At 52.1% G+C, this 27,868-nt stretch overlaps 1 pseudogene; it reads right to left on the minus strand.

Annotated features, from left to right (window-relative positions):
• On the minus strand, positions 1–27,868 carry LOC128826362 (uncharacterized; annotated as a pseudogene).

Genomic DNA, 27,868 nt, shown 5'->3' on the forward strand with positions numbered 1-27,868 from the left:
CTATTTCTCACCAGCAGCCTCCTTGTCTGGCACATTGGGGCTGCCTGGGTTGGCTGAGTGGGCAGTGTAGGGCAGGCAGGGATCTTTCTGCTCAATCTGCACTGTAATGATGGACATATCCTTTTTGAACATGGTGGCTTTTTGAACATGGTCACCTGGAACTCCGCATTGGTCACCTCCAGCTGGCCATCCTGGACCTCGAGCTTCACTTTCCTGTAGGACTTGCACTTATAGGGAGGGTTGTGGCTGTACATATAATGGTAGAGGCGCTCCATGCTGTCAAAGTCCTTCCTGCCAGTGAAGAGCTTGATGGCAAACTCAGAGCTGTAGACTATGCAGTTGAAGGGGTTGGAGAACATGATGGCCAGGGTGAAGGCGTTAGACTCATAGCTCAGCACCTTGACACTCCCACGGGATGCGTAGCTTGTTTTCACAAACACGCTGCTCCTCGAAGAGCCGGGGGATCTGGGGCACAGGGTCTATCATGGCACGGCTGCTGAAACAGTAAATCCTGGAGGAAAACACCCCGGGGTTTCTTCATTACAAAACATCCCTAACAATAATTAATAACTGCATCCCAGCAGCAGAGGAATCCTGACACTTGAGTCTGGAGTGGGTCACAGCCCAGCTGCTCTTCTGCAGAGGGGACACACAGGTCGCTGGACAAGAGAGAACAGCGCCACCTTGACCAGCCCCCAGGGCAGAGGAGTCTTTCCTGCATGATCAAGGCACTAGGTAGTGGAGATAAGGTAAGCGGGGCAGGGCTGGTCCCCACCCTCCGACCTGCCCTGTGCTGGGCTCTGCCTCCCGCACTGCCCTACTCCCTATAGAGAGCTTATTCTTTCATTCTCACACTTTCCTGGTCCTTCTCGCATGAACAGAGAGCAACAATACCCGAAGTCCGAAGGTGCAAACAATTCCATGTTTATTGGGGTGAGCTTCCAGCAAGCTTAAATCCAAGTTCCTTTTTCCTTATTTTCAAATCCCAAATTACTTCCTCATTCTACTAAAATTTACCTAACCAATCCTCACATATTGTAACATGATTAGCTAACCAATTATATCCCACCAGCTTAATTAGTTTACACGCAGCAAAATTAATTATACAGCAGACAGAAACAATTACAGAACCAGACAGAGACCATGCAAATAAACATACAAAACAATACAGAAGTGAGGATTTCACAACTACATGTATACAGATATAAGGGTTTTACAACTACATCTATACAGACATAAGGGTTTTCCAGTTGTGTCTATTGATAAGTGAGTTCTTACTGGACAGAAAACTATCAACCTAAATTTCCTTTTACATGTTCTAGGCTCTTCCCTTTATCTGGAGGTGAGAGATCGGATCACCTTCCTAACAGCCCCAGATTGCCTTATTTCAATTTGGCTAAACAGGGCCTCAGACTATCACAGTGAGAGACACAGAAAGACAATGATTTTGATTCTTTCTTTTATACCTCTATAACTAGCTAAGTGATAAGAATACACCTAAATTCTTAAAGTATAGGCCAGACGGGCTTGAATATCTATATCCTAACACTCCCCGCTCACACAGCTGCAGCCCGCCTGGTGGGAATGCCCGCTGCAGAGCCTGGGCTGAGGTTCTGGAGCCCAGCAGCTACCTGCAGGCTCTGGGATTGGGCAAGGAGGAGCCCTTCGGCCTGGGAGATAGCAGCAGCCAGGCTGGCTCTAAGGCAGGGGGAGGAGCCAGAGCTGCCCCTCTGGGGTTGCACATGACAGGGCTGGGCGAGGGGGGCTCTAGGTGGCAGGGTGTCTCTTGGGAGTTTCTGGGTTTTTACTGGGTGACAGGAGGCTCCGGGCATCAGGATGTTGACTTGGGGGGAAAGAAGGGGGAGTCTTGGTGACAGAGCTTATATTGCAGTTCTGGATTTCCCTAGGGTGTAGGGGACTCTGGATGGAAGGATTTTTAGTGGGGGTCACTGGCTGTCATGGTTTTTGTAGGGGGTCTTATCTGGACTGGGTGTGTAATGATCTGATGGTCAATGGGAATTTAATGTGGTTGAGGTGGGGGCCGGTGGAGTGACCTTCCTGTCAAAATTCCCCTTGGGGTTTTGATTTTGAATTTGATTGTTTTCTCACAGCTTTGTTGCTAATGTGGACATCTGCTGGGAGAGAAATACAGAAGTACACAGACAATCTAAGAGGTTTTCGAAGAGTGTTGGGGACAACTTCCTGGTACAAGTGCTGGAGGAACCGACTAGGGGCCGTGCTTCTCTTGACCAGCTGCTTAGAAACAGGGAAGAATTGGTAGGCAAAGTAGAAGTGGGTGGCAACCTAGGCAGCAGTGACCATGAGATGGTTTACTTCAGGATCTTGACAAAAGGAAGAAAGGAGAGTAGCAAAATACGGACTCTGGACTTCAGAAAAGCAGACTTAGACTCCCTTAGGGAACGGATGGGCAGGATCCCCTGGTAAGCTAATATGAGGGGGAAAGGAGTCCAGGAGAGCTGGCTGTATTTTAAAGAAACCTTATTGAGGGCGCAGGAACAAATCATCCTGAAGTGCAGAAAGAATCGCTTGGCTTAACAGGGAAATCTTCAGTGAGCTTAAACTCAGAAAGGAAGCTTACAAGAAGTGGAAATTTGGACAGATGACTAGGGAGGAGCATAAAAATATTGCTCGAGCATGCAGGGGTGTAATCAGGAAGGCCAAAGCACAATTGTAGTTGCAGCTAGAAAGGAATGTGAAGGGTAACAAGAAGGGTTTCTACAGGTATGTTAGCAACAAGAAGGTCAGGAAAAGTGTGGGACCCTTACTGAATGGGGAAGCAACCTGTGACAGATGGAAAAAGCTGAAGTACTCAATGCTTTTTTTGCCTTGGTCTTCACAGACAAGGTCAGCTCCCAGACTGCTACACTGGGCAACACAGTATGGGGAGGAGGTGAGCAGCCCTCAGTAGTAAAAGAACAGGTTAAGGACTATTTAGAAAAGCTGGATGTGCACAAGTCCATGGGTCCAGATCTAATGAATCCAAGGGTGCTGAGGGAGTAGGCTGATGTGATTGCAGAGCCATTGGCCATTATCTTTGAAAATTCGTGGCGATCAGGGGAGGTCCCAGACGTTTGGAAAAAGACAAATATAGTGCCCATATTTAAAAAAGGGAAGAAAGAGAACCCGGGGAACTACAAACCTCACTTCAGTCCCCGGCAAAATCATGGAGCAGGTACTCAAGGAATCCATTTTGAAGCACTTGGAGGAGAGGAAGGTGATCAGGAACAGTCAACATGGACTCACCAAGGGCAAGTCATGCCTCACCAACCTGATTGCCTTCTATGATGACATAACTGGCTCTGTGGATTTGGGGAAAGCGGTGGATGTGATATATCTTGATTTTAGCAAAGCTTTTGATACGGTCTCCCACAGTATTCTTGCCAGCAAGTTAAAAAAGTATGGATTGGATGAATGGACTATAAGGTGAATAGAAATCTGACTAGATTGTCGGGCTCAACAGCTAGTGATCAATGATTCGATATCTAGTTGGCCGCTGATATAAAGCGGAGTGCCCCAGGGGTCGGTCCTGGGGCCGATTTTGTTCAACATCTTTATTAATGATCTGGATGATGGGATTAATTGCACCCTCAGCAAGTTCGCAGATGACATTAAGCTGGGGAGAGAGGTAAATACTCTGGAGGTTTGGAATCAGGGCTGTCTCTAGGTTTTTTGCTGCCCAAAGCAAAAAAATTTGTGGCTGCCCCCTCACCCCAGCCCTGGGCTCCCCCGCCTGCACCCCTCTTCTTCCCCAGCCCAGGGTTCTCCCCACACCCACTCACCCACACCCCCTGCCGCCCCAGCGCTGGGCTCCCCTTTTCCCCCCACTAGTACCCTCCTCCCACCCCCTGCCACCCCAGCCCTGGCCTCTCCCCCCACACAACCTCCACTATCCTGCTGTCCCAGCCCTGGGTTACTGGTAACTCACTCCCAGGGCAGGTCATTCAGCAGGAATTTTAGATATGCACAGAACACAGACAGGATTGGTTCCCATATGGTTACAGAACTGTAGTAAAGTGGAACAATGTTAAAGCTTGTGTGATTGGAGGATATCTGGATGCAGATTATAAGACTGTCCTACATAAATGAGGAAAAGTTGAGGTGCCTTTATTATTCTTTTGTTCCACTCTTTGATTCTATGGCTGTTGAAAATAGCAATTCCAGTCTTAAAAACCACTGAGAAGCATTTCTTGCTCAATTTTATCCTACTTTTTCTACAGCAAGTTACAGTGGATCAGTATATTTGATTTGGGGGAAATGAAGTAACAACTGCCCAAATTGAGCTTGAGCACTCCTGAATTTTGAGGTGTTCAAATCTGGAAGGCAGGGGCTAGATTCCCTTTCTGAATATTAGCTAAATCTGGAAAGGAAAAGTCAGTTTCTGCTCCCATGGCTCAGAATGGAAATCCTCCTAAGTGCTGGGTACTGTATCTAAAGCTGCCCAAATCCTCTTGCACGGCCTCCCCTCCCTTACTTTTTATTTTAAATTCTAGTGGGATCCACATGCCTCCCTTGCTAGGCTTCACATAGACAGGGGCTGTCACGGAGTATTGGGGGACTCAGGGCCCTGCACCCCCGGCTTCCTGCGATTCACCATGACTCTCAGCCAGCCAGTAAAGCAGAAGGTTTATTTGGATGGCAGGAATACAGTCCAAGACAGGTCTTGCAGGCACAGACAACAGGGCTCCCCCTCAGTTAGGTCCATCTTGGGGTCCCAGGGCATCCCAGCCCCCCTTGGGAGGTCAGAGCAATCTCTGCCTCCCAGCCATCTCACCAGCCAGCTTCCAACACTCTCCCTTCAGCGACCCCTCCCACAGCCTTTGTTCAGTTTCCCGGGCCAAGGTGTCACCTGGCCTCCAACCCCTTCCTGGGTTCTCATGTTACATGCTCAGGTATTCTACTTTGGGCAATCTCCCATCCCCCAATGCAGACTATCCTAGCCACACTCCCCTGTCAGCATTCACAGACCACAGTAAGAACAGTCCCAGTTTGTCACATCTCCCCCCCTTTTTGAGACCGAACTGAGCAGGGTCACTTTAGCCAGTGACCCGGGGAAGTTCGAACCTACCCCCGTTCCCTTGGATGCCCCTGCATCCCTCCCATTCCTTGGTGAGAATTACACCAGGCCCCTCCAGTTTCACGCCCCCCCTTAGGTCGGGGTGCTTGATGGCACTCGCAGTTCGCATGTAGGAAGGTTTATGCGGCCTGTGCCCTTTTCCCACCCCAATACCCCTGGGGTTCCAACTGGGCTGGGGTCTTCTCCCAGCACTCCAGTCTGGAGGTCTGTGCTTTGGGCTCTCTTGGTTCAGAGCCGCCCTTTTAACCTTGGCCACCCTCCGGAAAGGATCCTCTATGCTGGGCAAGGGTCCTAAAGCTGTTTTCCCCTTGTCCAGGGCCTTCCTCCCCCTCTGACAGGGGTCACAGGATCCGCAGTACTGTCGGACAGTAACAAAGACCCCAGGCCAGTAAAAGCTTCGTAGCAGCCTCTGCTGGGTACGCCAGGTTCCCTGGTGCCCTGAGAGGGGAATGTCATGGGCCCGGCACAGCAGCTGGCGGCGATACTTCTGGGGTACCACCAGCTGCCTCCTGATCCCCCCTGACTCCATTTTCCCTGGGGGAGCCCATTCTCGGTACAGGAACCCCTTCTCCCACGGGAACCTTTTCCGGCCACCTCTCCCCATGGTCTGTACCGCATTGAGGTCGGCCAGGTCCCTTATCTTCCGCAAGGAGGGATCTCTCTGTAACTCGGCCTGGAACTCAGCAGCTGGGACAGGGATGGCCACCTGCTCTTTCTCGCCGGCTGGGTCTGAAGCCGCAGCCTCCCTGAGCCATGTCCCTGGGTGTTCCCTCCCGACCAGGTTAGGGTCCTGCGCCTCAGGCAAGGCACCCTCCCCAAGGCCAGGGCGCAGTGCCCCTCGCCGGCTCTGACTGCGGGTCACAACCAGTGCCCTTTGGGGGTTGCTTGGCCAGTCCTCCAGGTCCCCCCCCCATCAACACCTCAGTGGGCAAATATGGGTGTACTTGGGGCCCTCGTTGGCCCCCCACTTCAGGTGTACCCTTGCCACGGGCACTTTGACTGGTGTCCCGCCCACCCCCGTCAGGGTCAGGTAGGTGTTGGGCACCACCTGATATGGGGCCACCACCTCGGGCCGGGCCAGCGTCACCTCTGTGCCCGTATCCCAGTATCCATTGACCTTCCTCCCATCCACCTCCAGGGGAACAAGGTACTCTCTCCGGAGGGACAGCCCCGCGCCCACTGTATAAACCAAAAACCCTGAGTCTGGAGCATCCAGCCCCCCAGAGGAGCTGGCCTGGAGCTCTCCTCCCTCCTTAGCAGGTGGTACTCTGCCAGCCCCCCTTCCCTGGGAATGCTGCCTCTCGCCCGACTGGGTCTCTACCCAGTCAACCCTCTGTGGGTTCGGTCTGCTCAGTCTGTTCCTGAGCCTGGGGCACTGGGCCCGTATGTGGCCTTTCTGGCCACAGTGATAGCAGCCCATGTCCCATGGGTCCCCTTGAGTGGGTCGGATGGTCCTGACGCCGGATGTTCCCCTTTGATGGGGTTTTTCTGTATTTTCCCACGGGGAGGTCCCACGGTGACCCTCTCTCTGCGTTGTGGTGGGACTGTTCCTTTGGGACTCCTCCCTGTTATCCCCTGACCGGCTCTTTACAAACTCATCGGCCAGCCGGCCTGCATGTCGCGGGTTCTCTGGTTTTTTGTCCCTCAACCACAGCCTCAGGTCGGATTGGCACCGCTCATACAGTTGCTCCAGTACTAGCAGTTTAACCAGGTCCCCCTTCGTCTGGGCCCCCTCAGCCCACTTGCTGGCATATCCTTCCATGCGGACGGCTAGTTGCAGATATGAGATCTCAGGGGTTTTATCCTGACTCCGGAACCTTTCCCGGTACATCTCAGGAGTCAGCCCAAACTCACGTAGCAGGGCCTTTTTGAATAGTTCGTAGTCCCCTTTCTCTGCCTCTTCCAGTTGGCGGTACAATGCCACGGCTTTGGGGTCCAGTAAGGGGGTAAGGACCCAGAGTCTGTCCGCGGGATCAACCCGGTGCAGCTTGCAGGCCGTCTCAAAGGCATCCAGGAAGTCATCCATGTCCTCCCCCTCCTTGCGTGGGGCCAGGATGCACTTATCAAAGCTCCGTGCAGTCCTGGGTCCCCCCTCGCTCACCGCAGCCGGGGGTTCGCTGCCCCTCAGTCTCGCCAGTTCCAGTTCATGCTGTCTCTGTCTCTCATTCTCCTCCCGTTCATGCTGATGCTGTCTCTCTTCATGCTGTCTCTGTTGTTCACGATCCTCCAGCTCTCTCAGTTTTAGCTCTTTCTCCCATTCCAGCCAATTCCGCTCCACGGATGCCGAACGTCGCCGTGAGGATCCTCTGCTGGCCGGCGAGCTTCGCCGGGAGGATCCCCTGCTGGCCGGGGGGGTCACGGCGCCCTCGGTATTTGCTGGGCTCCTCCCCACCCTTCCCCTAGGCATAGGAAGGAGGGGTCTCGGGAAGCCCTCAGCAGCCGGCTGACCACTCCCAGCTGGGACAGCTGGTGCCTGTGCTGCATTTGCCAGGCTGCTTCCCTGAGACCCAGGGATCAGTTCATTCGCGCGATCTTCCGCCTCCAGCTGGGCAATGAGCTGTTCTTTGGTGAGCCTCCCACTGCGCAGCTCCCTCTGCTTGCACAGCTCCACCAGGTCACTCTCAAGCTGCTTGGCATACATCTTCCTGCTGGCCACTCACCGGCCTGGGTGCTCACAGCTCCCCACAGTTCCCAGGGAGACCCCTAGTGTGCCAGCCCTTCTCAAGGTCACCACCTCTCTGCCAGGGTCGAGCTGCAGACTCCTCCGCCCCTGGGACCACTCGCTGCGATCCCCCCGGGGGACTCTGTTACTGCAAAAGTCCTTCTCGCTGGTCACACACTCCCAGGGGTAATAACCGTCTCTCTCTCACTCTTCAGCACGCCTGGTCCCCGTCAATCCCCCTTCGTTTTACTGCTCCCCAGTCACTTACTGCAGGAAGCGCCGTCCACGGGGTGCAGTAGATCCCGCTGCTGCCACCAGTTGTCACGGAGTATTGGGGGACTCAGGGCCCTGCACCCCCGGCTTCCTGCGATTCACCATGACTCTCAGCCAGCCAGTAAAGCAGAAGGTTTATTTGGATGGCAGGAATACAGTCCAAGACAGGTCTTGCAGGCACAGACAACAGGGCCCCCCCTCAGTTAGGTCCATCTTGGGGTCCCAGGGCATCCCAGCCCCCCTTGGGAGGTCAGAGCTATCTCTGCCTCCCAGCCATCTCACCAGCCAGCTTCCAACACTCTCCCTTCAGCGACCCCTCCCACAGCCTTTGTTCAGTTTCCCGGGCCAAGGTGTCACCTGGCCTCCAACCCCTTCCTGGGTTCTCATGTTACATGCTCAGGTATTCTACTTCGGGCAATCTCCCATCCCCCAATGCAGACTATCCTAGCCACACTCCCCTGTCAGCATTCACAGACCACAGTAAGAACAGTCCCAGTTCGTCACAGGGCATTGTCCATTTAGTCCACCCAATTTCTTCTTTGGGGGCTACCAGGTGAGGTCACACAAGTATCCCTAATCCAGTCTGGGGAAGTCTTCTGAAGGGGATATCTGGGGCAAAGCCTTCTACTCCTTGGGCACACTTGTTCCCCATTCACAGTGCCACCCCTTTTGACTCACAGCAAGCTGCAGCATGGCTCAGTTACCTCACTCCCTACCCCTCCCTTTCCTGTTGATAGCTTCCGAGGGATTACTGGGAAATGTAGTTCTTTCCCTGCTGGCTCTCTAGGCAGGGAGCGAGGCAAGGAACTACAGCTCCTAGGGTCCCATGGGTTCTCAGCTTCCATGCTGGATCCCCAGCTGCTCTGTGGCTCTGCTTCTGCAGGGTTGTGAGAGGGGAGGAAGTGAGTTAAAAAACAAACCAAAAAAAAAGGATGGCCGGAATGCTGCCCCCTGCAAATGTGCTGCCCAAAGCACCTACTTGTTTGCTGGTGCCTAGAGACGGCTCTGGTAGGGATAGGGTCCAGAGTGACCTAGAGAAATTGGAGGATTGGGCCAAAAGAAATCTGATGAGGTTCAACAAAGACGAGTGCAGAGTACTGCACTTAGGATGAAAGAATCCCATGCACCGCTACAGCCTGGGGACCAAGGGAGGTGGTGGAATCTCCATCCTTAGAGGTTTTTAAGGCCCAGTTTGACAAAGCCTTTGCTGGGATGATTTAGTTGGGGTTGGTCCTGCTTTGAGCAGGGGATTGGACTCTTCCAACCCTAATCTTCTATGATTCTATGGACGAATGCCAGCTGGGGCTTGTAGCTTTTTTTTTTTTAAATCAAATCTGTACTGGGTATCTAACGAAAGCTTTCCTTTGTTATTTGATGTACAGATCAATGGGTTAATAAAAAATCACCTTTGTTTCAATAAATATATTGGGCTACTTTGGGGATAGTATTTAAATGACTTTAGACTATTAACGCAGTCGAAATCCTATGATCAAGCCGTTTGCACCCCAAATGCAGACAGGTAACCTAGTGTCAATGAAAACTTTTTTGGAGGAGATTTCACAGGTCCTGTATTCACTGCAGTTAATCCTGGCTCTTACCCAAGTTTTTGCCCAAACCTCCACCATCTACACAGAGACCCTCTGACACAGTGCTTTAACTAGGGGTGCTGGGGCTGTGGCAGCATCCCTTGGCTTGCAGTGCTTTCCATCAAATACAGAGTTTACCATTTGGTTCAATAGCTCACAGCACCCGCACTACACAACCAGGAGGAGAACAGAGAGACCAAGTGACCAGTACATGGGTGGTTGTGCCATCGGTTAGAGCAGGAGTCAGTAACCAGTGTAAGCGGGGGAATGGTCCTGTTATTGTGAGGCAGTTTCCTGGCTTTTGAAATACCCCAGTGGAATTGGATAGTGAAAGGATCTGAGTCCTCGCTCCCACTCTCTTCCCCCAGAGGCCTGCCTGACCTTGAGGGGTCCCCTTCCACTCTCCTGTGTTGCACAGTCATCAAAACCCCGACAAGGCTGGGCCCAGGATTCCTGGGGGGCTTGACCCCCAACCTTCCTGTGGTCATTTAGGACAGGGGCTGTGTCCCCACTCCGTGGGGCTCTCTCTGCACTGGATGCTTCCCTGACCCACTGATCATTGCATACAGTTCAAAGCAATTACAATGTCTTAAACAGCAATTGTAAAAAAAATAAGGGAAAATGGAAGAGGTTAAAGGAACAGGGGACCCCACCCTGTGGGCATGGTGAACACCACAAACAGCCATCGCTGGGACAGGAGACAAGGTCTTACTCTGTTCCTCCCGTGTCCCAGGCCTCCCTCCCAGGCCCTGGCTGCACTGTGGTGATATTCTGGGTCAGACATTTGCTCTGGTGGTGGCCACATGCCCTCAGGTGCTAGGTGGCAGGACACTTCCCCCAGCATTGTGCCTCCTGTCAGGGTCACGCCCCCCTTTGAGTCTGGCCTTCATGGTCCCCTTCTCTGACATGTCCCTGCATTGTGCCCTCTGCCCAGGGCCCCCTACTTGGCCTCAGCCACTTCTTGCATCCAGCTCCTGTGCTACTCATGTCCTGGCCAGTGTCTGCCGTCCCGGCTCTGGCCCCGCAGCTCATCCCTTGCTTCCAGTCAGCACAACTGGTCTGCATTGCTCCTGCTTCAGCTCCAGCTCCAGCTCTGGGCTCGGGGCTGGTTCACCTCCAGCTCCCCAGCTCCGCCTCTAGCTCAGCTCAGGCTGCTGCTCTCCTCTTAGCTCTGCCCTGCTCTGGCTCAGTCAATGGCAGCTCACACAAGGATGGGCCCCCAGGCTCCTGACTCCCTCATTGGCCTGCCTGCCCTATCAATCCAGCTGACCTGCAGTGTTGGCCTCTCCCCATTGGCCCTGGAGACTGTCAGTCTCCTAAGCCCACTTTCGCTTGGCATTAGAAAAGGACCCACTGAAAAAACCCACTACGTTCCAGTGAGAGGCCAACAGCCCCCTGACATTAGGAATCAAGGTCCAGGATCAGAGGAGGAGTCAGAGTCCAGATGCCAGAGCCCAGGAAACTGGAGCCGAGGGTCAGGACGAGGCTACCTGATGTGGGGCCTGGCGGGAGGAGGACTCGAACAAGGCAGGAGTACAGCTGGGAACAAGCAGGAGCAGTGCCTATCACAGCCCTGGGTGAATGTTTTGAGCAGCTGCTGTTGCTGGGCTCAGGAACCGGGCTGCTGACTCTTCCAATCAGTCAGGCGGCGTAGCCAGACAGGCAACCTGCTATAGGCCAGCTGCACTCATTACATTGCCCAGAGACTGGCTTTTATGCAGGCTCTGCTTCGTGACACAGAGCTTCTTGGGCACAGAGCTCGCTGGAGGGGTAGACATGGGGATTGCACAGTGAGGAAGCTGTCTGCTGCTATTAGATTCTGTGGTGCTCAGGGAAAATGCCCGTGTGTGAATGACCAGGATGACACTGAGAATCTCCCTGACTCGTCTCACAGATTTTCATCCTAACAGAAATGCCCTGCAAAGCCCTGAATATCAGCTGAACATCTCAGGCCCAAAGGGGCTGCCCTCCGGCTCTCACTGTCCTCTCTAACAGAGACCAAACAGCAACACATCCTGCAATGCCATCCAACTTGCTCTCTGGTGCAAACCTGTCACGGGGCCCCTGAGCAGTGTTAAGGCAGAGTAGCTTCCCCACTGCCCGGAGCTGACAGCCAGGTGGGCAGATCTGTGTGTCTGAGCTTCTCTGGGCCCCATTAAGGGTTTGTGCCAGCGAGCAATTGGGATAGAATTTGGGGACGTGTGGGTTTTTTGGAGGGTAGAGGCCATGACCCACAGCATTGTGGGTAATGTGCAAATACACAAGTCTTTCCTTTTAAGCCTTGGGTGGGTGGGTACATCCCGATGCCATCATTAAACTAAGTAGTTGTCAATGTGAACATAATTTGCCTTTTCTGACCTTGTCCTGAAGCCGCATCCCAAAGAGGATCCTCCCAGCCGCTCAGTTCTTGTTCCCTTTCAGTCCTCCTGTTGCTTCCCAGGTGCCCCTGTAACCCAGTGGGGAGTGTGTGTCACAGGTGCCCCTCCGTGCCAATCCACAGAGGAGATGAGTTGCCTACTCCCCTCAAAGCCATCTGGTAAAATTCTGTACATTTTGGTTCACTGAAGACTGTTGTATCCGGTATGAAAGGAAGGCTGATGTCCCACTGGTTGTGAATATTGTCATAAAATATATATACGGCTACTATATACGGAGTTATGTCTATGTCTATATACTGGAACTATCTTCTTAGCTTTTGTATCAAGAAAGGATTGAGCTACAGCAGAGTTGAAACACTAGTTTCCTGCCAGACCAGAGACATTTATCCGTCTGGTGCAATGTAAATTAAGTGGTGTCTCGTTCACAGTCACCAGTCTGCACCAAATGCAGATGAAGGATTTTGAGATTTAACACGAAGGGAAGAACAGCAAGGGGGAAAGAGTCTTATCTGGGGGTGCACTGCAAAGGTTTCCTGGACTGTAACTGGGGGACACAGAAAGGGCCCTGTTATCCTGCCTGTTAGCAGTAGATGGCAGAACATTCATGAAAACGGATCACAACCAGCCTTGTTTGGAAACACTGCAAAAGGTTTCGGGTGAGATAAGCCAGCTCTATACAAGAGCTTAGCCTGTGACATTTACTTGCCAGAAAGCGTGTTCAGAGTTTGTTTCAAACCTTTTGTTTCCATTATCCTTACTCACTGACTCTTTAATTCTCATCACAATAGACTTATGATTGTTTTTAATCTCTGTCGATCTCAGGGCTGGGCTTAGTATAAGGGGCTGATCCTGAGTCAAATTATTTGAGTGGATGTGGGCCCCGGTCCCTTGGGGACAGCAGGCCTGGTATTACTGCGAGTGCTCCGTGGAGAAGGGACTGGATGCTGAAGGGACCCAGAGGGCTGTGGTGTGGGTGGTGAGGCAGAGGGGCAATAAGGTGGTGCATATGCCTGGGCGCTCTAAGAACTGTCACATTGCCACCAGCCCTCAGCCATTGCCACCAGCCCTCAGCCTTTGGCTCAAGCTTTTAGCCCTCATGGCTAATGCACCAGAGACTGAACCAAGGGCTTGTAAAGCAAACGCTGCTACTGCATAAGCTCCTCACCCCGTGGGTCGGCATGGGACGGAGCAGCGGCTGGGACACACTGCCCAATGAGTTACACAATAACCCTAAATAGTGAAGAGGAGGCGCCCTGCTTGCTGCACGGCCAGGTTTTCAGTCAGACCAGTGGTGGATTAGCCAGTAAGCCAACAGGACCCGTGCTTAGGGGCCCGGAAAAAATCTTCCACTGGGCAGCCGAAGCCCAGAGCCCTGGCTGCCAGGGGGGAAGCCCCCGTGCCCCGACCCCGCTCCCTGGCAGCAGCTCCAGGTGGGCAGGGTGGGTGAAGTCTCAGTGCCCCCAAGTTCATCCCTGGCAGAAGCCACTGGGCAGGGGAAGTCCCCTCCCCGAGCCACCTGACCCCGTCCCTGGCTGAAGCGCAGGGGGTCGGGGGGGTGGGAAGCCCCAGCACCCAGACCTTGGCTGCGGCCCTGGGACTGGAGGAGCTCTCACTCCCTGCTGCGCCCCGGGCTGTGGCATGGGACAGAACTTCTCTAGTCTTGGGGTCACAGTTGGGGGTGGGGCAGAAAGGAAGAAAAGGGGTTGCAGGGCTGCAGTGGGGGGGTGAAATTGGGGGGACCCTGTGTGGAACGGGGCGGGCCAGGGAAGGGGCAGAAATTGGTGGGGCTGTGGGAAGAGGCGCAGGCAGAAGGGGCGGAATGGGAACAGGACTGCCAGCAGAAGGGATAGGGAAGGGCCCCACACTTGCTCAGGCTCAGAGCTCCAGGAAACCTTAATCCGCCTTTGCGTCAGACGAGTGCCTCCCAGTCCTTCTGGACATTAGCCACCTCCCAGGAAATCCTTAAGTTCGCAATTCAAACACAGTCCTCAATACACCTCACTGTCCAGTGAGGAGTCGAGCTTTATTCATCGTAGTGAGGGCCAAGCTAGAGTCACTTTGCGTTGGGTGCAATACCATGTGTGTAAAAATGTATCACCTATCATTTTATGGCTGAATGAATGAGGACTCTAGCACGTCTCCCAAACTGAAGCCCCCCATAACAACACAATTTTTCTTTCCCCACATTACAGACAAGTGCTTACAGAACAACTCATCCTGTTGTCTAGGTCAATTCAGGGTCTGTAATAGGCCTTCCTGGCCTTTGTGAACAGGGCCGGCTCCAGGCACCAGCCCACCAAGCTTGTGCTTGGAGTGGCACCTGGAGGGGGGCAGTGCGGCGTGGTGCTCCGGCTCCGGCCGTCGGGGAGAGGGGAGCCGCAGTGGGCTCGCCGCCCTCCCCCGGCGCTCTGGCCGCCGGGGAGAGCGGAGCCCCGGCCGGGCTCTCCGCCCTCCCCCCGGCACTCTGGCCGCCAGGGGAGCTGCGGCGGGCTCACCGCCCTCCCTTCGGCGCTCCAGCCGGTCGGGGAGAGTGGCCCGCGGCCGGGCTCAGCGCCCTCCCCTGCCGCGCTGGGGAGGGGGGGGTGGCGGGAGGCTTTTTTGCCTTGGGCGGCAAAAAAGCCAGAGCTGGCCCTGTCTGTGAGCTAAGTTAGTGAGTTTGTTTCGAACCCTACCAAGCTCCACTGGGCCGTGCTCCTCCCCCAAATGTAACAAGTATTGTAGCTATAGGGCAGTGTCCTTTCAGGGTCACGCCCCCATTTACTCTGGTCCGCACACCCCTTGATCCGGGGCTGGGAGCAGGGCCCCAGCTCCTGGGGGGTGGGGGAAGGGACACGTTCAGAAGTAAGGGGGCCAAAGCTGAGGGGTGGGAGTTGGGCCAGGACTGGAGCCAGGACTGGAGCCAGGAATGGAGCCATGGCCAAACCTGAGGCTGGGGGCTGGGGCCAGGACTGCGAACCTGGCAGTGCCTGGGGTTGGGACCAGAGCAGAGCTGGGAGTGGAGCAGGGCTGGGTAGTATTTCCTCCCCTCCATGTGGGCTGTCCTGGACCCTGCCACGCCCCTCCCCCCCACATGGTCCTCCACGCCACCCTCAGGGAGGCACTGCCCCACAGTTTGGGGACCTCTGTTATAGGGACAATTTTCCACTGTTGCCCTTCCACAGGCATGGAAGCTGGAAGCCATTTGGGATGACCCCTTCTTGCCCTCTGGAGGGTTATTGGCCAGTCACCCCATTCCACTCGATAGTCATCAGCTGAGAGGCACCACAGAATTTGAATTAATATGCAAATTAGATACAATTAAACAGAGACTGGGAATGGTTGGGTCATTACACTAATTGAATTTTTTTCCCCATGTTAAGTTCTCCTCACACCTTCTATGGGTCATCTCGATTATCACTTCAAAGGGTTTTTTTCCTCTGCTGCTGATAGCTCATCTCAATTGATTGGCCTCTTACAGTTGGTATGCGTACTTCCACCTTTTCATGTTCTCTGTATGTATAAATACCTTCTTTCTGTGTGTTCCATTCTATGCATCCGAAGAAGTGAGCTGTAGCCCATGAAAGCTTATGCTGAAATAAATTTGTTAATCACTAAGGTGCCACAAGTACTCCTGTTCTTTTTGTAGACTCAGAATGTCACCATTCCCCAAATGCAGCTCCCGTGCAAAGGTCTCTCACTGAAGGAGGTTTTCCCCATTTCCCCATCACCTCAGAGAGGACTAGGTGAGAAGAGGCAGCACTGTCACGCTTGACTTTGGGCCATTACAGTGAACGTTGTGACTGGCTGGTAACCAATATTTATCCCCTACCCTTGAATGATTTTCTTATTGCTGAGTCATGTTTTGCCGCCCGTCCTGCACCATTCTTCCCCAAAGTCTCTGGGTCGGAGATAGGCAGGTCCATCGAGAGAAATATGGAGCCTGGTACATTCATGTTTGCTGGGGCCCCAGGCCTTTCCATCTAACTTTATTTACACAGAGGTTTTGGGTGGCCCTGATCTCGCAGCCCCAATACAGTTCTCCTCCATTTCCTCCCTTCTTGTCAGCCCTGGCAAACAGCAAGAACGTTTTGTTAAACCAAAACAAACACAGGAGAAGAAACTGGATGTAACCGGATGTAACCCTTCTGCCAGGAGACGGCAGCAACGAAGGCTAGGTTCAGGGATCCTCTTAACAATACAAAACAGAACTGGCTCAAGCCCCCACCTTGGGGGCCTCCAAGAGGTAATGCTTCCCCTCTTGCAAGCACTGAATGGGGAAAGGAACACAGCATTAATCTGGAAAACACCACAACCACCATTCAAAAGCATGTGACCCATGAGCACACACCCCCTGCCCAGAGTACATGTGGCAGTGTTCTTTGCCTCAGTTTCTCACCTTGTGGTGTGAAAGTCTGACAAACAAATGTTCCTTTAACACATCAGTTCCCTCTCCCTCCGTTGCATCCACCTCACAGTTCCTGCCCATGCTCAGCGAGGACCCAAAGTTCAGAGGCAAATTCACATGAGTTAACCTCCAACCCCAGAGGCATCAAGCAACACCTCAGCTGCTGTGTAACATTCAGCCAGTCTTGCTGCCAGCTCCTGCCATCATAGCACCTGATCCACCATTTGCTCCGCTGCCATTAGCCACTGGGCCATTGCTGCTCTGTCGCACCCTCGGCAAGGCTATGTCTTGAGGTCCCACCACTTAACTGAGCTCTCAGTGATTTCAGTAGTTAGCGCAGAACCTCACCACTAGCACAGGCTAGACAATCTCATTCACTGAAACACTGTCCCCGGGGACATCTAAGGCTCAGCACTTAAAAATGCAGTTATCAGTTTTGTCAGCTCTAGCAATCATCAAACCAAACAAGGACGCTGAACTGAGCGTAATCACATGTGCTTTAACACAGCAAGAAAAAAGAGAACTACAACAAAAAGCCACATCACTAGAAAAAACACTTGTCACTATCTTCTTTCTCTGTCACTGGCATGTAGCATCCCTACCTCCTGCTGAGCAAGTGCAGTTCAGTTGAGGGTGACTGCCTGACACAGGGCCAGCTAAGCGTGGTTCTGCTGCCCTTTACTCATGCAGTAGGAATAACAACTTGTCATTAGCCCTGCACTAGAGCGACTGGTATCCCAACACCAGCCAAAATAGGTCACCAGGGCAAAGCAGCCCCACCTGCTGGGTACACGTCCTCAGCCCCCACCTCCGTGAAATCAACGGCCTCCCTTCCTCCGTCAGACAATAGTTTCTCACTGTTTTTCAAGCCCAGACACAATAGCACTGGGATCATAGAGCCCGCTCAGATCACCGTGGCAATTATGAGCACTATGAACACTAGAAGCATTGTCCTGGAGTATATGCAGAGCCAGAACATGCCAAAGCAAAACCAGGCAAGAAGGCGATTGCAGCGTGGCTACAAGAGTGATGAAGACATTGACATGGACATAGACCTCTCCAGCAATGTGCAAATCATGGTGTTACTGGGGCATATTGATGCCGTGGAATGTTGATTCTGGGCCCAGGAAACAAGCACAGACTGGTGGGACCGCATCGTGTTGCAGGTGTGGGACGATTCCCAGTGGCTGCGAAACTTTTGCATGCATAAGGGCACTTTCATGGAACTTTGTGACTTGCTTTCGCCTTCCCTGAAGTGCCAGAATACCAAGATGAGAGCAGCCCTCACAGTTGAGAAGCGAGTGGCAATAGCACTGTGGAAGCTTGCAACGTCAGACAGCTACTGGTCAGTCGGGAATCAATTTGGAGTGGGCAAATCTACTGTGGGGGCTGCTGTGATCCAAGTAGCCAGGGCAATGAAAGACCTGCTGATATCAAGGGTAGTGACTCTGGGAAACGTGCAGGTCATAGTGGATGGCTTTGCTGCAATGGGATTCCCAAACTGTGGTGGGGCGATAGACGGAACCCATATCCCTATCTTGGCACCGGAGCACCAAGCCACAGAGTACATAAATTGCAAGGGATACTTTTCCATAGTGCTGTTAGCCCTAGTGGATCACAAGGGATGTTTCACTAACATCAACGTGGGATGGCCGGGAAAGGTACATGATGCTCGCGTCTTCAGGAACTCTGGTCTGTTTTGAAAGCTGGAGATAGGGACTTTCTTCACGGACCAGAAAATAATTGTTGGGGATGTTGAAATGCCTATAGTTATCCTTGGGAACCCAGCCTACCCCTTAATGCCATGGCTCATAAAGCCATACACAGGCAGCCTGGACAGTAGTCAGGACCTGTTCAACTATAGGCTGAGCAAGTGCAGAATGGTGGTAGAATGTGCATTTGGATGTTTAAAAGTGCTCTGGCGCAGTTTACTGACTCGGTTAGACCTCAGCGAAACCAATATTCCAATTGTTATTGCTGCTTGCCGTGCTTTCCACAATATCTGTGAGAATAAGGGGGAGACATTTATGGCGGGGTGGGAGGTGGAGGCAAATCACCTGGCCGGTGATTATGCGCAGCCAGACACCAAGGCAGTTAGAAGAGTACAGTAGGGTGTGGTGCGCATCAGAGAAGCTTTGAAAACCAGTTTTGTGACTGGAAAGGTTACGGTGTAGAGCTTCTGTTTCTTTCTCCTTGATGAACCCCACTCTCCCCCGGTTCACTCTACTTCCCTGTGAGCTAACCACCCGCTGCTCCCCCCTTCAAGCACCACTTGCAGAGGCAATAAAGTCATTATTACTTCACATTCATGCATTCTTTATTAAGTCATCACACAACTAGGGGGATAACTGCCAAGGTAGCCCGGGAGGGGTGGGAGAGGAGGGAAGCGCCGGGTGGGGTGGGGGAGGAGGGAAGGAAAAGAAACACTGCAGTTTAAAACTTTAAAACTTTAAGTCTTATTGAAGGCCAACCTTCTGATGCTTGGGCAATCCTCTGGAGTGGAGTGGCTGGGTGGCCGGAGGCCCCCCCACCGAGTTCTTGGGTGTCTGGGTGAGAAGGCTATGGAACTTGGGGAGGATGGTTATTGGTTACACAGGGGCTGTAGCGGTGGTCTCTGCTCCTACTGCCTTTCTTGCAGCTCAACTATATGCTGGAGCATTTCAGTTTGTTGCTCCACCAGCCGGAGCATCGACTCTTGCCTTCTGTCAGCAATCTGACGCCACCTATCCTCTTCAGCCTGCCACTTACTCTCTTCAGACCGCGATTCAGCCCACCACCTCTCCTCTTGTTCATATTGTGCTTTTTTGCACTCTGACATTGAATGCCTCCACGCATTCTGTTGTGTTCTGTCAGCTTGGGCCGACACCTGGAGCTCCGAGAACATATCATCCCGAGTCCGCCATTTTTTCCTTCTAATCTTCACTAGCCTCTGCAAAGGAGAAACATTTGCACTTGGTGGAGGAAAAGGGAGACGTGGTTAAGAAGACACATTTTAGAGAACAATGGGTACACTCTTTCACATTAAATTCGTTAAATGTTGCTGTTCACATTACACAGCACATGTGCTTTCGTTACAAGGTCGCATTTTCCCTCTTATATTGAGGGCCTGCCCGTTTGGTGTGAGAGATCACTCACACAGTGCCAGGCAACAGAATTCGGCTTGCAGGCAGCCATGGTAAGCCACAGTCTTTTGGCTTTTTTAACCTTCATAACAATAGGGAATGGTTTCAAACAGCAGCGCCCTCATTTCCCATACCAAGCACCCGTTGGGTTGGCCATTTAAAATGGGTTTGCAATGTAAAAGGAGGGGCTGCGGTTTCCGGGTTAACATACAGCACAAACCCAACTAGCCCCCATCCCCCACCCCACACCCAAATCTCTGGGATGATCACTTCACCCCTCCCCCCCACCGCGTGGCTAACAGCGGGGAATATTTCTGTTCAGCTGAGCAGGAACGGGCACCTCTCAATGTCCCCTTACTAAAATCACCCCATTTCAACCAGGTGACCGTGAATGGTATCACTTTCCTGAGGATAACAAAGAGAGAAAAGAAATGGATGTTGTCTCCATGCCAGCAAAAACCGGAACCATACGCTGCCATGCTTTGTTATGCAATGATTCCAGACTACATGCTACTGGCCTGGCGTCGTAAAGGGTCCTACCATGGCGGATGGGATAAGGCAGCACTCCCCAGAAACCTTTTGCAAAGGCTTTGGGAGTACATGAAGGAGAGCTTTCTGGAGATGTCCCTGGAGGATTTCCATTCCATCCCCATACACGTTAACAGACTTTTCCAGTAGCTGTACTGACCAGGATTGCCAGGGCAAATTAATCATTAATCATTAAACACGCTTGCTTTTAAACCATGAGTAATATTTACAAAGGTACACTCACCAGAGGTCCCTTGTGCACCCTCAGGGTCTGGGAGCACGCCTTGGGTGAGTTCGGGGGTCACTGGTTCCAGGTCCAGGGTGATAAACATATCCTGGCTGTTGGGGAAACCGGTTTCTCTGCTTCCTTGCTGTGAGCTATCTTCATTGACTTCATCATCATCTTCCTCGTCCCCCAAACCCGCTTCCCTGTTGTGTGATTATCCATTGATGGAGTCAAAGCACAGGGTTGGGGTAGTGGTGGCTGCACCTCCTAGCATGGCATGCAGATCCGTGTAGAAGCGGCATGTCTGCTGCTCTGCCCCAGACCTTCCGTTTGCCTCTCTGGCTTTGTGGTAGGCTTGCCTTAGCTCCTTAATTTTCACACGGCACTGCTGTGCGTCCTTGTTATGGCCTCTGTCCTTCATGGCCTTTGAGACTTTTTCTAATATTTTTAAATTTCGTTTACTGCAACGGAGTTCAGCTAGCACTGATTCATCTCCCCATATGGCGAGCAGATCCCGTACCTCCCGTTTGGTCCATGCTGGAGCTCTTTTGCGATCCTGGGACTCCATCATGGTTACGTGTGCTGATAAGCTCTGCGTGGCCACCTGTGCTCTCCACGCTGGGCAAACAGGAAATGAAATTCAAAAGTTCGCGGGGCTTTTCCTGTCTACCTGGTCAGTGCATCTGAGTTGAGAGTGCTGTCCAGAGCGGCCACAATGAAGCACTCTGGGATAGCTCCCGGAGGCCTATACCGTCGAATTCCGTTCACACTAATCATAATTTGAAATGGCAATATCGATTTTGCCGCTACTCCCCTCGTCGGAGGTGGAGTAAAGAAACCGGTTAAGAGGGCACTTTAAGTCGAAAAAAAAGGGCTTCTTTGTGTGGACGTGTCCAGGCTTAATTCGATTTAACGCTGCTAAATTCGACCTAAACTCGTAGTGTAGACCAGGCCTCAGACCCTGCTGACACAGATTGCAGAGAAGTGATAGATTTTCAAGGATGACAAAATATTTTCACAGCAGCGTAACTGGATTCCTGTAACTGTCACAAACCTCTTTTACTTTCAGTTTATTCTCTCCTGGACACAGAGGCTGCTCTGCTCAGGTCAGGGATTCTCCTACAAATGTTTCCCAGGGTATGCACATGTATGGTGTGAGTCAGGGAGATCCCAGGCGTCATCACCAACCCCTATGGGGCCATCCCTGCTTCAGTTGCTGGGCCCCACACATCACCCCACCGAGTCCACAGTACTCTTAGCCCCTGCTGGGTAGCAGAGCAAGCTGGATGGGTCCATCCTGAGTGGCACCGCAACCTCCATGTACCAGGTCACAATGCCACTTGGTGTGGGGGCCCTCTGAAACAAGGATATGGAGCAAACTGTCCCTTTTGCCCCTGCCCCCCAGTGGCCCTGCTGTCAATAATATGTACTGTTCTTAACGTGCATACAGTTGCAAGCACTGCAGCTCATATGTGCAATACACCATGTAGGCTGAAACCTGAGGCCTGAATACGGCAGGGCATGCTGGGTGTTGCTGTGAGGAAGCAGCTGTTGGACATTCTGCCTGTCAGAGCCCAGGGCTGGGTTCACCTGCACCTCTGCACCATGGGGGCTGCACTGCACGAGGGATAACCCGGAGCTCAGCAGCTGCAGTACCCACCATGCCCTGGTCCAATGTAGCAGGGCAGGGAAGGTCTTCCGGAAGACAGGAGAGCTGGCCTGGGTGGTGCTGGAGGGACTCGGGGTCAGGGGCACTGGAACAGGGGTTGCCAGGGGGCTAGGGCCCTCGCACTTTTTACTGGCCATAAGGAGACCGGGGTGGGGAGGGGGAAGAGAAGAATGAGTGGAGGGGCAGTGCATGGAGGCGGGGCCTTTGGGAGAAGGGGTGGCATGAGGGCGGGGCCTCAGGGGAAGGGGCGATGTGGGGGCAGGAGCTCAGGGAGAAGGGGAGGCACAGGGGTTCGGGCGCCGCCTTTAGGAACCTTCTGCCATTCCTGCTCGGGGTCATCACAAATCCCACATCATCGCACAGTCTCATCTTAGACATGCTTTGGTCTGTTGCTATCACAACTCTCTCCCCTCCCAAGGCAGTGTGGGAGCTCTCGGTTCAGATACACTGAGCTCTGCCTCCTGCCCTTCCTTTGGCTCTGTGTTACACTTCCTCACAACACTGGCTTTGTGGAGCGTGTCAAAAGGGGCCTAGCCACCTACTGCTGCCTCTCCCCCCGGCCCAGGCACACTGTGAGATATCAGCCCAGGGCTCAGTTCAACCTGACTGTGATAAGCAGAGGGATGAGGTTACATACCAGGTCCTTTTCCCAGGCAAAACTGAACATACTGACCCTGTAAACCTCGTAATGCCATGGCAGCGTAATCCCAAGAACCCCTTTATGCCAACTGGCAAAGACAGTCAAAACATCATTGTCAGAATATGTAGCCAAACTGTGTCTTGTAAAAATAACGAGGAGTCCTTGTAGCACTTTAGAGTCTAACAAATCTTTTTGGACATAAGGTTTCATGGGCTTCAACCCACTTCATCAGATGCATGGAGTGGAAAATACGGTAGGCAGGTATAAATACACAGCACATGAAAAGATGGGAGCTGTCCCAAGGCTGAGCACCTTTAGGCAGGGTGGGTGTGCCCAGGCAAACGAGATCATCTCCTGAAGTCCTTTTCCACAGCTCACCACTAGATGTCAGGGGAGAGGTCATTCAAACTCTGCTTACACTAGAAAAACACGAGAAGAACAACAGCAGAATCCGCACATGTGTACTAACCAATCCACAGGGCTGCGGGTTTGCCTTAAAGTGAGATAGGCATTAAGGTTGTCATCGTATTGCCATTCTGAGGTTGCCCCAGAAGTTGAGGTTTGTTACCTTTTTATGCCCCTATTCCTTACACTCACCTATTTCAGGGACCACATTCGATTAAGTCTTGGCATCTTGGCCACGTGTCATTCCTGCTGCCCATTTGGGGTTACAGTTATGGTTGTACGCAGTTGCACAGACCAGGGGTAGTCAATAGGAGGACTGCGGGCAAATTTGGACCGCCAGACGCTTTTGAATGGACCCCAAAATCTTTTTATTTTATTATTATTATGATTATTATTTCTGATGTTGTTGTTGTATTTTCTCTGGAGTCTGGACCTTGACTATACCTTGACCAATAAATGTGGACCTTGACAAAAAGTAATTGATGACCCCTGGTCTAGACAGTCTATCACAAGTTATATATTGTTAAATCTGCTAAGCCAAGGTTACTTACTAACCTTGGCATAATGTGGCCTTGTGCTAGCTATTACTACTGCTAGCTAAATACTAGCCATCAGGCCCACTGCAAAGCCTATTTTAAAACAATCGTTATGTTTCTTTCCTGACTCCTGCTTGCGTTTATTGCTTTAATTTCATTTACGCTAATTGAGCAAGCATCTTAACACTTTCTAAGATATAAATGACCACCTGAGCTCAGGTCAGGGGTCAAAGGTTAACACAACACAATAGGTTGCCTTGGCAAGTTGTGTTCACCACTGAATACAAAATGGAGCTTGTCATTTGATACAGATACAGCCCACCCTGGCACAGGCGGTGTTTGGGGATATGTCATCTTCCCGGTGGAACATCTTGCTGCTGGGGATATAAGATTGCTGTGAGCTTATTACCTTAAGCCTCTGCCATAAAGAGGAGTTGGTAGAAAAGTGAGTAGCTTTCCCAGCATGCATTGCTCCTATTATGTTTGAGTAGAGCTGGGTTGAAGTGAGAGTCCAGCTGCAGGTGAGAAACTCAGACAGCCCGTGGAGTCCAGGGCAATATGTTTGGGCTGATCTCTGGGCCAGACCTCTAGCTGATGTAAATTGGCCCATTGACTCCAATGAAGCAGCAACAGTTTACTGCAGCTGGGGATACGGCCCTTTGACTACAATGGAGCTATGGCCAGTTGATATCAGTGGTGACCTGGACCCTCAGTATTTATGTGAACAAAAGAATTAATTTTGTTCTTTGTTTAGAAGTGACTCTCCTCAGGACAGTTTTTAGTATTATGAAGTTTTATTAGATTTCACAGCACCCAGAATGTACGTGCCTTTGTCTGGGACAGACATAAAGGTACAGTCCATGCACCCAGGGACTTAGTGTCTTCCTATAGACATGACAGATGATGTGGGAAGAACGGGCAGGGGCCAACCAACATTGCTGCAGACAGCAGAAATATCAAACTTTACCCCTCCTTAACTCCATCCCTGCTGCTATTTCCAGTGTGGTTCTGTCCCTCTAGCTGGTGTAGGTCTCAGGCTGTGGGGATGGTGCATTGCGGGGGTTTAGCTGGTGTAGGTCTCAGGCTTTCTGAATGGTGCACTGCAGGTTTAAAACAAACAAAAGCAATGCTTTTTTCACACAACACACATTGGATGGATCATGTGACGACTTATTCTGTTCATTCCCTCTGGGGCACCTGGCATTGGCCACTGTCATAAGACAGGATACTGGGTTAGATGGACCTTTGGTCTGACCCAGTACGGCCGTTCTTATGTTCTTATGTTTCCGATCAGCTCCAGAACAGGGCTGCATATTCCCAGATCCAGGGCTGGCAACTGGTGCTCAAAACCCTCCCAGAGGCCTTCCTGACCCCTCCCATGTCGATATATGCAAATGCCTGGCTCCAGCTCCCGGGAATGGGACACTTGGAGCAGCTGTGGGGTATCAGAATTTTCCTGCATGTGCCTATGACCAGACTGCCAACAGCAGGACTCAGCTTTGGCCCCTTGACTCAACCTCAGCAGCACCTTGCTCTGGAAAGGCCCCCATTGGGAGTAACTTTCAGAGTGTGGCCAGAATGACCAGAGAAGCCTAGAACCCACAGTCAGGGCCAGTTTGAGAGAACAGCTGGGAGCATGTTGGGTGCTGAACCTATTTGGAAAAATAGCTCCATCTATGGATGCTGGACCCCTGGAATTGTGATGCTGAGGATCTAGTCACTCAGGAGGTGAAGTCCCCTCCTCAGAGGCCAAAATACCATATAGGTTATATTTCATAGAATCATAGAAGATTAGGGTTGGAAGGGACATCAGGAGGTCATCTAGTCCAACCCCCTGCTCAAAGCAGGACCAACCCCAACTAAATCAAATTTTGGGAGCTTCGGTGCGGTTCTTGGGGCTCATACTGACTCTGTGCACAAGGGGAATTTCATCCAATGTGGCTAAGAGTGGTCAGATCAGGCCCAAATGCAGAATCAGGCCCTCTGGTCTTCCCACTAGTCATCTTTACTACTTGTCAGCTGGCTTTGGAATGGTTCTGCTGCTGAGCTTTGTTACTAGTCAGGTTCTTGGCACAGCCCAGGGACCGAGCGGTGATTGTTTCCTTTGGGTTCTCTGGTGACCTTCTTTCAGTGGCCCTGAGCCCATTATTTGCTTTGCTCAGGAACAGCTATTCAAGTTGATTGTTTTTCCCCTGGATAAAACAAAATAATAATCTGAACGGAAAAAATGGGGGGAAAATCCACTGAATAATTGCCGTCTGCGGGTCCTGGATTCTGCATGAAGAGCATTCCAAGTCAGGGTGGTGTCTCCCTCTCGTTTGGGATTACTGAGACAGGAACACCCATTTGCAGGCATGTTACTGGGTCAGCTTGCGAGAGAAGTGGCAGAACAGAGAAGACGGCTGCTGGGAGCGAGGTGGCTGTGGAGTGTAGCTGGGAGGAGAACCTCTCTCTTCAATTAATACTCTAAGGGCAGTTTGCTATGATTGGACATAGTGGCAGAAATCTGAAAGCTACGTAATGTTACAAGGGCAGTTGTGTTTCTCCCAAGTTGGTCCTTTCGATAGGTTCTGGACAGAGGCCTGTGGCCACACATCATGTGGTAGAGACTCTCCAATTCCCTGCAGCTCATTCTGCCTTCGCGGATTTCCAGTGCATACTGGAGGTGGTGCAGGTTGTTGTCAAAGGGGTTGGAGAACATGAGGATAAATGAGAACCCGGCCCACTCATACGCGGGAGCCCCTGCAACTCCCCAGGCGTTGAGGTTCCTTTTCACAAACACACAGGTCTCCTTGCAGCCAGGGCTGATGGCTGGTGCAGAGGGGATGAAGGTGTGACCGCTGTAACAGAAAAAGCTGTGGGGAGACAAGAATTCTGTTTGTGACAGTGCATCCTCAGCAGGAAGTCATTAGAATCAACCATGAGTTAACAAAGCAGAGACGGCGTTTAGTCACCTGATTGCAGCATTGACAGTGTTGCCAACTCTCACAATTTTATCATCAGTTTTATGAATCTGGGTGTCTCTCTTCAAGCTCAGCTGCTGGAATCTCAGCTTTCATTTGTTTACAAAAAAGTCTAATTGTAGTGGGATTGGGTGGTATCCCTTTAAATAGTTTGTGACCCCTCTCGTGGTGCTCACTGTGTTTGGTGTTTTAGAAGTCACCCCAAACTAGTCAGAGCTGTAGTTGGTGGGTAGCTGGGCCTGTAAAGCTGGCAAACAGAGTCGCTAAACAGAGTTATCAGGGACTCAGCTGCTCTGTGGTTTCTTTGTAGTTTTACTATTGGACAAGGCACAGACACAGCATTAGCCTCTGGGGTGGAGACAAAAGCTGGGAAACATGACCAGAAAGCCAAAGATAAAGCTCCCAACATTCATTCTTTCAGTGTTTCCATGTCTGGCAATTCCCTGGCAGCGAGGTGGGTTTGGCCCCTGTAGGCACCCATCTGACGATGATGTGAAACACTCATGATATTCTATTCCATTCTATTCTAAATAGGTTCTTATATATAGGTTCCCCTGAGTGTCTGGCTCAGGGGACACTGCCTCTGATTGGCTATCCAATGTTGATAACAGTCAACTGCGTGCCTGTGTTCCCTCTGTGTGCTGCCCCAGTTCTGCGTAGCTCGCTGACGCAGCTGATGCCGAGAGAACCCCCAGTGACCACAGACTCCAATAAGGTACAAAGGTAACCAGACAGGTTTATTGTCAAACAAAGCACAGTAATAGTTTCCAGCAGACTTTCCAGGACATACTATGAATATGTGCCCCCTGATAATGGACACAGCTCGGTCAGTCATAGGCGCCGACTCTGTGGGTGCTCTGGGGCTGGAACACTCAGAGGGAAAAATTGGTGGGTGCTCTGCACCCACCAGCAGCTCCCCTCCCCGCCCCAACCCCCGGCCCTAGCTGACCTCTGCTCCGCCTCCACTTCCTCCCCTGAGCGCACCGGGGCTCTGCTTCTCCCCCCCTCCCAGAGCTTCCCACCGCAAAACAGCTGATTCATGGCGGCAAGCACTGGGAGGGAGTGGGGAGGAGGAGGAATGTGGTGTGCTCCGGGAAGAGGCAGGGCCGGGCCGGGGATTTGGGGAAGGGGGTCCAATAGGGGCAGAGAGGGGGTGGAGTTGGGGCGGGGATTGAGATGGGGGCAAGGGCAGGGACGGGGCAGAAGGGGGTGGGATGGGGGCAGGGCGGGGCCGGGGGCAAGCACCCACTGGCGTCTGGAAAAGTTGGCGCCTATGCAGTCAGTGGTGGGACACTCTACTGCCCCCTAGGCTGGACAAAGACGTCCACTCAGGGATGCATTCTTATACACAGGTACAAACAAGTTATACATCATGCCTGATGCATTGAGGTACAACCCCAT

Source organism: Malaclemys terrapin, chromosome 20 (genome assembly GCF_027887155.1).
Source record: "Malaclemys terrapin pileata isolate rMalTer1 chromosome 20, rMalTer1.hap1, whole genome shotgun sequence".
NCBI classification, from domain to species: domain Eukaryota; kingdom Metazoa; phylum Chordata; order Testudines; family Emydidae; genus Malaclemys; species Malaclemys terrapin.